Below are 13,319 nucleotides of genomic sequence, written 5' to 3'. Positions count from 1 at the left end.
AGAAATTCTGCCTGACTCACAAGAGACAGAGCTGTGGTCTCTTTTCAAGTTTTAATATTCAGTTAAAAGCAGCATACAAGTAAAACACAAGGTAAATAAACCAAATCACAGTATTCAAAATAGAAAAAGCCAATAAAGTAATACAATAAATAAAAAGCAAACTAACCTTTCCCTCACAGCAAAGTGTAGCAGAGTCTGGATGAGCCTTTCTAGTAAAGATGCTGATGTGAAGGATCAAGGATCAGGGGAGGAAAGATCAAGTCACTGGAAGACAAATGTGGAGAGGAAAGCAGTATGAACAAGCAAATAAGGGCACGAGTGTGATTTTTTTACACTAACTTTATAAAAGGATAGACTCCCAAGATGCATTGGCCTACAAATGGAAAATCTGTGCGATGGATGCGGTACAGCAACAGGTACTAAATTTGCTGATAGAAAAGGAGGAGGGAATTAGGAATTTCAAATAAGGTAATGTAGGAATCTCAAATAAGATAATGTAAGCAGTTCAAATGACTACCCCATTAATTTCTATAAAAAGTGGTCTTTCAGGTTTGCAGCACAATGGCAAATTTATTCAATGACATAGAAAAAAGAGGATTAACCAAACTTATGGAATATGCTACTGCATTAGTACTATATAAACAGAAAGGCAAGGAGACAGATGTCAAGAATTATCACCCTATATCTTTATGCAATGTAAATATCAACATTTTTGCTTGTATGTTGATGGCTTGATTAGAAGAAGTAGCACTGATGCTGATAAGGGGCAAACAAGTTGGTTTTCTTAAAGGTTAATAGACCTTGAACCACTGCCATTCTGTTGTAGATTTTGTAGAATGTAATGAGAAAAAGGGCAGAGAAAGGCAGTAATTGTGTTACTGGACATGCAGAAGGCCTCTGACTGTGTTGCATGGGCTTTATGATAGATGCTTTGACAGAGGCTATTGAAGATTGTCGGTGATTGAAGGTTATTGAAGGGGAGTGAAAGCCCTTTATGTCACCTCAGTGTTTCACCTATATTGAAATGGTGAACTTAAATAAGAAATAGTATGAGAAAGAGGAATCCATCATGGTTGTCCATTATCATCAGGGCTATTTTTAATGGTCATTGAATGTTTGGTGCAAAGAGCAAAGGGAAAAATGGAAGACCAAGAATACTGGTAGGAAAAATGAGCAGTATTTATCTGTTTGTAGATAACTGTATGATGTTGTTTTGACGATGCTACTGTGCAACTTCTGTAGATAACAGAGATGTTTGTTAATTGGTAGCGCATCAGGCTTCATTACCACCCCCAACAGTGTTATTCAAAACTAAAAAAAAAAAAACAAAGGGAGATCCATTCGGCACTTCTGAAAAGATAGAGTGGGGAGAAGTACATGGGGCTTAAAGTGCATAAAACAGTAGCTGAAGTTAGAGACAAGAACTGGGTAGAGCTGAAGGCATGAAAAGTAGTATTTAGTTTGGGTGATATGTGCAAATCAGTCCCTTGAGTAAAATAATAGGAATTATTATAGGAGATATCCAACTAATTGGGGCAGGTTTATGTGAAAAAAATAAAAGAAAAACAATTGTGAAGGATAAATTTAAAGATCACAGGAAAGCTGGAGATGGGACAGGACAGCCAGATTTCAGGTGATATGTCCATCCATCCTTCCATCTATAACTATTTTTCCCATTTTGCACATGGAATTAGAGTGTTACTTCATCTATGATAATCCTAAGGGGTGAATGGATCTTTTACCTCTTTCAATATAATATATGCAATTAATGTATAATATATAAATAATATAATTTATAGAAAGGAGACTGGCTAGTTTACTGGGGTATTCATAGTGCTAGTAGCCAGACTATTCAAAAGAGCACATACAGAACAAGGATATGAGTAAAGATAGAGGAAGGGAAATAGGAAATTGAGTTAGAAACCAAAAACAAAATCAGAGTCAAAACAGCATGTAAAGACATGCATGCTTATCTATAAAAAAACAAAAAAAAAAAAAATCAGAGACAAAACAGCACATAAAAACATAAAGAATCAATAGCAAAACCAGAGGCAAAACAGCATGTAAAGACATAAAGGACCAAAAACAAAACTGGAGCCAAAATAGCAAATACTAACACAAAGAACCAAAAACAAAACCAGAAGCAAAACAGCACATAAAGACAAAGAGAACCAGTAGGTGTTGGCTCTTTCCAACCACTCCTTAAGATTCATATGTCTCTTATATACAAATTGAGAACCTCCACCTAATATTTTATTTACATTAAAATCATTCCCAATAAGTCTCCAGTTATTGTTAACTATTTGCCTAATAACATTGAACAGTTACCGTATTTTATAATCATTGTCTGCTCATAGTTTTTTACATCACTAACCTTTATGATGCCAGCATATAAGCCTTTCCCTAAGATGGGAAAAAATGTATCTTTTCATTCAATGCAAACTTCATTCTTAATTTCATTTAACATATTAAGAGGATAGCGTCTGTTGATAAACATATCAATTAATCTCTTTATTTCAAGTAAAAACTGACCATTGTCAGACACTGCCCTAGAAATTCTTATCTTCTGCCATTTAACTATACTGTTTCTGATGGAAAGGATGGTTGCTAGTAAAATATAAAACAATTTTTGAGAATGTTGGTTTTCTATACAATCTGGAACTAGAATTTTGTATATTGGCATCCTTAACTAAATGACATCCATATAGTTAACAGACTCATAAGAAGAGGTAAAAATACATTTAAAAAATCTGTAGTTGAATTTAAATAACTACAAAACTCTTGAGTTGAGGTATACTACCCTTCCGAATTAAAAATATGTCATCTAAAAATTGCAGAAAGGTGACCATATGACTCATATATTCTGAGCTAAAGACATGGTTTTGTTCCCAATACAAAAGAACTATAATTGCATATAAAGGTGCAAATGCTACTCCCATTGCTATGCCAGCTATTTGTTTATAATATTCACCCTCATAGTAGACAAAATTACTATAGAGAACCATTTCCATTAATTCAACCAGCATTTTGATCTCTCTGTATTGAAAGGTATCAAATTTCATGCATGTGTATCTAAACCACTCAATCGCTGTCTGATGAGGTATACAAGAATAAAGGTCTGTTATATGAATAGTAACCAATAACCATTCATCACTATAAAATTCTTGCTTAATATGCCCCAGAAAATCCCAAGAATCTCTTAAGATATAGGGGTATTTCTTGAGAAAATATTTTAAAGTACCATCATTATATAGGACTAAAGAATGGGTTTTTGATCCAGCTATGGATGTGGGGTTAGCAAAAATGTGGGTTTGGTATAATGGTTAAAATCTTTACCTCATAGACACAAGATACAGAGTTTGATTCTGACTTTGGGTTATTGGCTGGGCTTAAAATGGCCCATCAAGACAGAGAGTCTAGCATTCACACATGAACATAAACATAGGAGGATCTTTAATATTTTTATGAATTTAATAGATACCACCTTTCATATATAAATTATTACTATTACTCTCACCTTGATCTAAGACAGCCTTTAAACATTCAAATTTCTTATCACAAGATGGATTTATCGCATTCCTAGATACTCTACTGTACTGAAAATCATTAAGAAGATTGTACATTTCAGTTAAATAATCAATAGTGTCCATCAAAACCAATCTAACCCCTTTATCAGTTTTCATAATTCTGACATCACATTTTTTATTAAATCTTTCATTAGGTGGAATTCCTCTCTACTTAGATTGATAGCTTTGGGACCTCGTTGTTGTTTAACCAAGTTCCTAATATCTTTTTCACACGTCTTCTTAAATAATTGCAATGTCAGCTGTAATGGTGGATTAAATGTACTAGCCCATGCAAAATTCTTACCTTGGATAACTGCATTTGAATGCTCATGAAAAAGGACTTTTAAATTCAATTTTCTCACATATAACTTTAAATCCATGAGATACTCTGTGCCTGCATGGTAATAACCTTCCTAAATTTGGGTATTGAGGAGGTGGAGTAACTTGAATTGTGCATATGGGGATTAATACAGTGCAACATGTGTAAGAGGAATTCTGGGAAAGGAATGACACAATTCAAATTATAGAGGGATGTTGTGAGTATACCTGAGATAAAAATACGTAGAAATGCAAAGAAATGTTGTTCTTTTGAAAGAAGATGCAAATGCTGGATATTTATACTATCATCCATCCACAACTACCTTTTTCACATTTTTATACATGGGATTGGGGTTTCACATCAACAGTAACCATACACTAAATGTCATTTTGTTTAATTTCTACTATGAGGCAGACAATATGGCTTCCTATGTTTTCTTGGACTATCTGCATCACTATTTTGTTTAGCTATTTAGTCAAGACTGACTCTTTGTGACCAGAAGGACTTGGGGTGGCAGAACTGTCTATCAAAAACTGTTTCTTCTAATTCTTGCAAATTCATATTTATAGCTTCAGTGATGCCATCTTTCCAGCTTATCCATAATACACAGCTTCTACCTTGAATTTTTCCCAGCATCTATATTTTCTTGACTGAATCCTTTCTTTGCATTATGTGGCCAGAGTACATGAGTTTTGTTTTCAAGTGAACACATTGGGTTTATTTCCTTAAGTACTGACTGATATGATGATATTACAGTCTACAGAATTCTCAACAGTTTTCTATAGCACCTCAGTTCAGAATCACCCCTTTTCCTATGCATATGGTCTTATTTACACTCCATCTCTTACAGATGTACATTATTCCTGCAAAAAAAACTAGCACTGACTACATGAACCTTTGTTGACAATGGGATCACTTTGCTTTTTAAAAATGTTATTCATATTTGCCATAGTTTTCATCCCACAAAGCAAATGCATTTTAATTTAATGGCTTAAATCACATTATTCAGTGATCTTTTATCTCAGAAAAATGAAATCTATCACCTCTACTTTTTCTCCATCTATTTTCAAAGAGCTGATATGATTAGATGACACAATTTTTTTATATGTTAATCAACAAACCAGCTTTTGCACTTTTGTACTTTCTACTGTCACCATCATCAAAGACATCAGAGCTGTATCATCTGCAATTCTAAGGTTGTTAGTATTTCTCCCAGCATCTAATTAATGTAACCCAGTATTGTGCATGATATTTTTAGCATATAAAGTGATTAAATACAGTGACAATTTGCAACCATGTCAAACTCCTTACTGAATCCTGAATCATAATATATTCTAATTGCTGCTTCTAGATCTGCATACAGATTTCTCAGGAGGCAAATAATATGACCTGGTTATCCCATTTCTCAATAGACTTGCCATAGTTTGTTATGCTTAACAAAGTCAACGGTTTTAAAGTAATCAACAAACCAAGAGAGAAATGCTTTTTCTGGAACTCCTTAGCTTTTTCCTTTAAAACAGGTCTAGTTTAGTTGACAGACTTTTTAAAATGTTGAAATTCACATGATCAAGATCATAAGATAACCATTTTGAAAAGTCAAATGGATTGTACTGGGGTTGTGGTACAGTTGGGATCAGGGAATGTTCCCATTTTTCCATCTCGTAGTTGATATATATATATATATATATATATATATATATATATATATATATATATATATATAGTTATAGTTATATAATTAGCAGGGTTGTGGGGGGAGGGGCTTGCCTCCTGAAAAAATGCTGTTTCTGCAACCTTGTGAATTTCAACATTTTAAAAAGTCGATCAATTATACTAGATCCCTTTATAGTATCTTCAGTATTTACCCCACACTATAGTTTTAAGGCCCACTGTGTTATTGCTCCACATTTCCATTTATATCATTTGCTAGAGCTATTAATATTAAGCATTCCTACTTTCAACTTGGAGCCAGACAAATTATTTAATGTTAAACACTAATGATCCTGGGAAGGACTGAGGTATATATAAAGCACAGTATTTTCTATCTCTTCAAGCAGCTTGGAATTTTGAGGGAATGTAATATGGTCACTGGAGGGGAATATTCTAATTTGGGGAGCAGAACATTGATAGCAATGTTTTGCCTATCTTCTTTTGTCAATAAGGTGGAGTTTTTATAGTCTGCTCAGAGGCTATAGAGAGAAGAGAGTACCTTTTGTGCTTGAGTTTCCATGTGAGAAATAAATGCCAGAGTTTGATCTAACAAGAGGCCTAGGTATTTTTGTTTGGTGACAAATGGCAGTAGTTGGTGAAGGGCATCCATAGTGTTAAAATGTTGGATTTGAAGACAAGCATTTATTTGTATCAATAACATAATTCTGGAGTTCTTGGTATTTTAGTGCACATCCAGTCTCAGAGCATGTGAACTTATTCTTCAGAAGTTCTGTTGCTCTGCTGAAGACAATGTCATTAGAGTTAAAATAATATCTAAATTGCATCATTCCCAGAAGAGATCATTAATGAATAATTAAAAATGCAGTGGTTCCAACACTCATCTGTGAGGAACTCTCATGTAAGGCATAATATAAGGTATTGTAGCATTAGAAAATACAGGTTCTGTTCAACAGGTAGTTCTGAAACAGATTGTGTAGCTCATCTTAAGTATTTGTAGTAGAATCTTATAGTCCTATACATTCAAATATTAATTTTAAGGCCTACGACCACAGCCGCTGTAAGTATACCTTCTTCAATGTATTTGCAGGTAGCTGATATCATAGCTTTCATAAAGCATTGCTGGTACTGTGCTAATGTACCATCAGCATCTGCAATCATGTCCCCCAACAGCCTGCACCCCCTTCCTGCCTAGTTATGGCTCTGAGTTATAATACTAAATATAGTAGCAGGCAGCGCAAAATAAATAATACAGCACAGTTGTTATAAAATACACAGCATAACTACCTTACATTATAATATACAAGAATTGTTGGTTTCAGATGCTGAGGAAAAAGTGGTTTACAATGTTATACAGTTCAGAAATCACAGTTTAATTTCTCCGACTCATTTGGATTTCCAATACCATAATGGGAATGGACCCTATTACTAAGTCAAAGTATGATTAAAGGTTGTGAAATTAGTAGTTTCAGTCTTTGATGTTAACCAAAAGTGCTCTTTGCAGCACCTGCAGTGTGCCCAGAATTGACTTCTTCTGCAATTCATATAGACTTACATGTATGGGTAGCATATCTAAAGAACACTCTAAACTCGGTTTTAAGAGACCTGTCTGGGTATCCTTCTTCCACATTGACCTTGCTTTTGCCTGCAAATCCTGATATTTTATGACCTTGTATCTCATTGTAAGTGTGACACTGTAATCACTGGATGTGGCAGTTCCAATGATGTGTGCTACTGTTTCTCTTCTTTTCATGGACTACTATAAATGGTTTTCTCGCACCTATTTTTTTGAACTGTTGGTAATGGGTGATCTCATGTGATATCAGCTTCATCATTTTCTATAATGCTTTGTGGCTGATGTTTCCAATGCTTCTCAGCTACTTCAATATTATGATATTTGCACAATCCTCAATGCAACAGTCTTGCACATTATTATGTCTTTTAGTATACGGTCCTTCTGCCATTAGTATATCACAGTCAGCAAGAAGATGTGTGACTGTTTCCACTTCTGTTTTACAGAACCTGCATTTGTTTCTCCTGTGTGTTCAATGGACTTTGTAAACCAATGCATGCATTGTGCACTATTGTAGGCTGCTAATATTAACCTTTCTTCTTTTGGATTAAATTCACCTCTCCTTAACCATTCCTGTGTCGGATCCTGGCCAACATGAGGCTGTTGCAGGAGTTTGCTGTACTTGTGGCTGTATCGTTCCTGTGTCAGATCCTAATGAACATGAGGCTGTTGCAGGAGTTTGCTGTACTTGTGGCTGTATCATTCCTGTGTCAGATCCTGATGAACATGAGGCTGTTGCAGGAGGTTTCTGTACTTGTAGCTGTATCATTCCTGTGTCAGATCCTGATGAACATGAGGCTGTTGCAGGAGTTTGCTGTACTTGTGGTTGTATCATTCCTGTGTCAGATCCTGATGAACATGAGGCTGTTGCAGGAGTTTGCTGTACTTGTGGCTGTATCATTCCTGTGTCAGATCCTGATGAACATGGGGCTGTTGCAGGAGTTTGCTGTACTTGTGGCTGTATCATTCCTATGTCAGATCCTGATGAACATGGGGCTGTTGCAGGAGTTTGCTGTACTTGTGGCTGTATCATTCCTGTGTCAGATCCTGATGAACATGAGGCTGTTGCAGGAGTTTGCTGTACTTGTGGCTGTATCATTCCTGTGTCAGATCCTGATGAACATGAGGCTGTTGCAGGAGTTTGCTGTACTTGTGGCTGTATCATTCCTGTGTCAGATCCTGATGAACATGAGGCTGTTGCAGGAGTTTGCTGTACTTGTGGCTGTATCATTCCTGTGTCAGATCCTGATGAACATGAGGCTGTTGAAGGAGTTTGCTGTACTTGTGGCTGTGTCATTCCTGTGTCAGATCCTGATGAACATGAGGCTGTTGCAGGAGTTTGCTGTACTTGTGGCTGTATCATTCCTGTGTCAGATCCTGATGAACATGAGGCTGTTGCAGGAGTTTGCTGTACTTGTGGCTGTATCATTCCTGTGTCAGATCCTGATGAACATGAGGCTGTTGCAGGAGTTTGCTGTACTTGTGGCTGTATCATTCCTGTGTCAGATCCTGATGAACATGAGGCTGTTGCAGGAGTTTGCTGTACTTGTGGCTGTATCATTCCTGTGTCAGATCCTGATGAACATGAAGCTGTTGCAGGAGTTTGCTGTACTTGTGGCTGTATCATTCCTGTGTCAGATCCTGATGAACATGAGGCTGTTGCAGGAGTTTGCTGTACTTGTGGCTGTATCATTCCTGTGTCAGATCCTGATGAACATGAGGCTGTTGCAGGAGTTTGCTGTACTTGTGGCTGTATCATTCCTGTGTCAGATCCTGACGAACATGAGGCTGTTGCAGGAGGTTTCTGTACTTGTGGCTGTATCATTCCTGTGTCAGATCCTGACGAACATGAGGCTGTTGCAGGAGTTTGCTGTACTTGTGGCTGTATCATTCCTGTGTCAGATCCTGATGAACATGAGGCTGTTGCAGGAGTTTGCTGTACTTGTGGCTGTATCATTCCTGTGTCAGATCCTGATGAACATGAGGCTGTTGCAGGAGTTTGCTGTACTTGTGGCTGTGTCATTCCTGTGTCAGATCCTGATGAACATGAGGCTGTTGCATGAGTTTGCTGTACTTGTGGCTGTATCATTCCTGTGTCAGATCCTGATGAACATGAGGCTGTTGCAGGAGTTTGCTGTACTTGTGGCTGTATCATTCCTGTGTCAGATCCTGATGAACATGAGGCTGTTGCAGGAGTTTGCTGTACTTGTGGCTGTATCATTCCTGTGTCAGATCCTGATGAACATGGGGCTGTTGCAGGAGTTTGCTGTACTTGTGGCTGTATCATTCCTGTGTCAGATCCTGATGAACATGAGGCTGTTGCAGGAGTTTGCTGTACTTGTGGCTGTATCATTCCTGTGTCAGATCCTGATGAACATGAGGCTGTTGCAGGAGTTTGCTGTACTTGTGGCTGTATCATTCCTGTGTCAGATCCTGATGAACATGAGGCTGTTGCAGGAGTTTGCTGTACTTGTGGCTGTATCATTCCTGTGTCAGATCCTGATGAACATGAGGCTGTTGCAGGAGTTTGCTGTACTTGTGGCTGTATCATTCCTATGTCAGATCCTGATGAACATGAGGCTGTTGCAGGAGTTTGCTGTACTTGTGGCTGTATCATTCCTGTGTCAGATCCTGATGAACATGAGGCTGTTGCAGGAGTTTGCTGTACTTGTGGCTGTGTCATTCCTGTGTCAGATCCTGATGAACACGAGGCTGTTGCAGGTGTTTGCTGTACTTGTGGCTGTATCATTCCTGTGTTAGATCCTGATGAACATGAGGCTGTTGCAGGAGTTTGCTGTCCTTGTGGCTGCATTTATACTTTTGCCACATTTCTTGCCTTCTCATCTCATCCTTCTCCTTATTTTTTTCCTTTTGGCACATTCAGTTGCTGCCTGATTTTTGTCTCCTTTTGGTGTGATATCCATTCCCACTTGACACTGATATGCTTCTGCTAAACTAAGCAGGGATGTCATCTGAGTGCTGTTCTCTTCATGTTTCAAAACTTTCTGTATGTTTGGATTTGGTAGGGCCAACAACTGCAAATCTATACATGTAATCAGTTTCGAGGAGGCTCGTATCTTCTTCAGAATGCAGAATGTATAATCTTGGTATGCACTGATTATTAGAAATCATTTGTTAAGCTTGAAGCATTTTTCATGTTTTCCTGTCCAGTTGATCCAGTACCTTTAGGGGTCAGTCAATCACACCAAAGTTAGAACAGGAAGAGCAAATTGATTTATAGCTTGCACTTTGCTCCTAGATGTTAGGGCTGTTTTCAATATTAATTATAGTCTTCAAAAATATTCCTTACTCAGTTTTATTCACATTTGTTCATGTTTTATTGTTGATCCTTCATCAATTCCCAAATATTTATAAACTCCCTCCTGCTCAAATTCCTTTATATCACATTCCTGTCCCACTGAATTTTCTTGGTGCTGCAACTTTCCTGCTTTAAAGGTTGCTTTTGCACATTTATCAAGACCAAATGACATTTTTTTATCATCTGAGAAAGATTTGACCATTTCAAGTTGTGTTTTTAACTCCTCATCTCATGAACTACACTATTTTAAATCACAAACCAAAAGAGGATGACAAGCCTTTACACTTTGCTGTGAAGTCATGGCCATGTAATCATGCCGATGGCTCTTTAAGTTACAATGCATGAAGTTTAACAAGGAGAGGGGATATATATTTTAAAATTTGCCAGCAGTTATTTGATAGTGGCTAAAACAGTAAGTATTAAAATTAGGTTGTAGTAAGTCAATCACAAACAAGTGACTGCCTAACCAGCCAGGATATCACTATGTAATCTATCAGATCTACCTGTATTTGGTTACATTATATGAACTGCGGAGAGGTGCAGACAGCTTGGAACTTGGTTACAGTAACAGAATTTCTGTATCCATGTATGTAACTCTATCATCTTTATCTGCAGAGGTAAAATTGTCATTTCTACCCTGCAAGACAGAGGTAGCACTGCTGATTAATGATTATGAGAGTGTGTGGACATATTTACACTTGGAAGCTACCTAGCAGATAATTGTAGAAACTGAAAAGAAGTCTAAGCAGAGAGTAATGATGATAGTGTTAGTTATGGAGTTTATCATCTGTCTGTAAAGCAAATGCATTTGTGGGTTCCTTTAAGGTGTTCTAAGAGATTTTTTCCTAAATTCAGTGCATTTCATGACTTGTTTGATTTCAGAAAGCTGGTGGCTCCATTTAACTACAGTGATTTTATAGAAGCTTTGCTTCTCCAGAAATAATACCAACATAGGATCTGTAGACTGAGAATGTTGTTGTTCTATCTTCTTAGGGAATATAGTGCTGCTTTTATCTGCTGTTTGTGTCTGAAGCAAATGCAAAGCTGTTATTTTAGAAGTAAGAGAGGAGAAGAGCAGGTTGGATTGAACTGTGTTTAATAATCACTTCGCTTTTGTAAGGTGGTACGCTGATGCTCAGTCTATGAAGAGAGATCAATAGATATGCACACCTCATTTAAAGATGTTTGCATATGATTGGTATTATAGACTAAGTAAAGTGAAATGATGGACAGGGCATATTCAACTTTTGATATAAAAGCACATTCTTTCCAATAGCCCTTTTAACTTCTATGCTAATAGGTTCATATGTAACTACTAGGCTAGCTGCCCTTGTGGGCCATTTTAAGCCTAGCCAATTTCCCTCAAAAGTAAGAACCAGAACCTGTACCTTGAGTCTGTAAGATAAACACCTTAACCATTATGCCATAGTAGAAAATTGAGTAGGAGGCTGTAAATTGTACCATGATATTTAAGATAGTTGTATCTGGGTGCTGTTAGAATGACAGGGTGGTGTCTAAGAGGAGCTCACAATATTTGTCCTGGTTAACAGAGTTTATGGCTTCATTGCTGAGTGCATTTATTAGTAAAGAGATAGCTATGGTTAGTGTATGTTATGTTCCAAAATTTCTATTTTAGAGACATTGAGTGGGAGTTGTTTCTTACTTAGCCTGTTATTGAGTAGTCCTTTTGCAGTGCTTTTTGTACTGATTACAAGGTGGACCACCTCTGTTCAGTTATTTTGTTCACATACGGTGCATGATGTCATCAAGCCATGGTTGAAAAGGGTCTCTTTATAAGTCACCTTACCAGGTTATGAAATGATACATAAATGATGAGTAGTGGGATATTTGTGGTTATGACATTGATTAATAATAAGAGTAAAACTAAACCAATTATTGATCCTTGGGGGACCCCTGCAGGAAAAAAGGTGTTTATGGTTGTACTTAGTTTGCCTAATTGCACTCAGAATGGTCTGTTTGACAGAGAGTTTAGTAATGTATCTTGGCTGACATATACAAAGCCTGCATCTATTAATAGCACTTTTTATTACATTGATTTATATGTAGAATATAATCATGCATTTAATCTACCAGTCAGATTGCTTGGAATTTGCTGACACTATTTCTAATACCTGTTTATCTGATTTTTTCTTACAAGCACTGTGCACCTGGCCCCCACCTCGCAACAAGAGTCTGGTGACAGCTCTGGACTCCTGGATCACATGCTCAGTCCTATGTTTGTTTATAATGGTTAAAGCAGAAAACAAAGCACTATGTATTTAAACCACAGATAACGGGACAATCACATAACTGTGAGTAAAAATAATATTATAGAATGTGTTTTGAGTTACTAAATAATGAAAAATCATATGTAAGATTATTAAATTGTTACACGATGGATTTTAATGTTTTGTAATTGTTGAACAGGTGACAAAAATTTAAAAAGTTTGGATATAGCAACCAGTATATGAAAGATCCACACCTTCTGTGTCATCAGCATGCTGTTTCATATTGTTATATCTTTGGACTACTTTTTGAAACCATGTTTGAATAAGATTAATCAAAATCAAGAAAAAGAAAGAAACTTATGTAGAAATAAGGCAGGTTCAAAATAAACACTCCAGAGATAAAAGATAATTGTTTAATGTGAGCACTTTCGCAATAGTGTCATTGCTTCATCAGACATATTCAAAATACATACCCAACAATATATATAGCACAAAACAACTCAATTATCCAATTAAGCAACTATAGATAAAGCAGCATGAATGAACACATTTCAAAGATTAAATCTTAAAGTTAAAAATGACATTAATACAATAATCTCATCTTTTCAACTTTCTTGTTTTCAGTACAGGTTTTAAAGAAATAAAA

Source organism: Protopterus annectens, chromosome 7.part0 (assembly GCF_019279795.1).
Source record: "Protopterus annectens isolate FY-2018-M chromosome 7.part0, PAN1.0, whole genome shotgun sequence".
In the NCBI taxonomy this organism is placed as follows: domain Eukaryota; kingdom Metazoa; phylum Chordata; order Ceratodontiformes; family Protopteridae; genus Protopterus; species Protopterus annectens.
Note: the sequence above shows the minus strand (reverse complement) of the source record.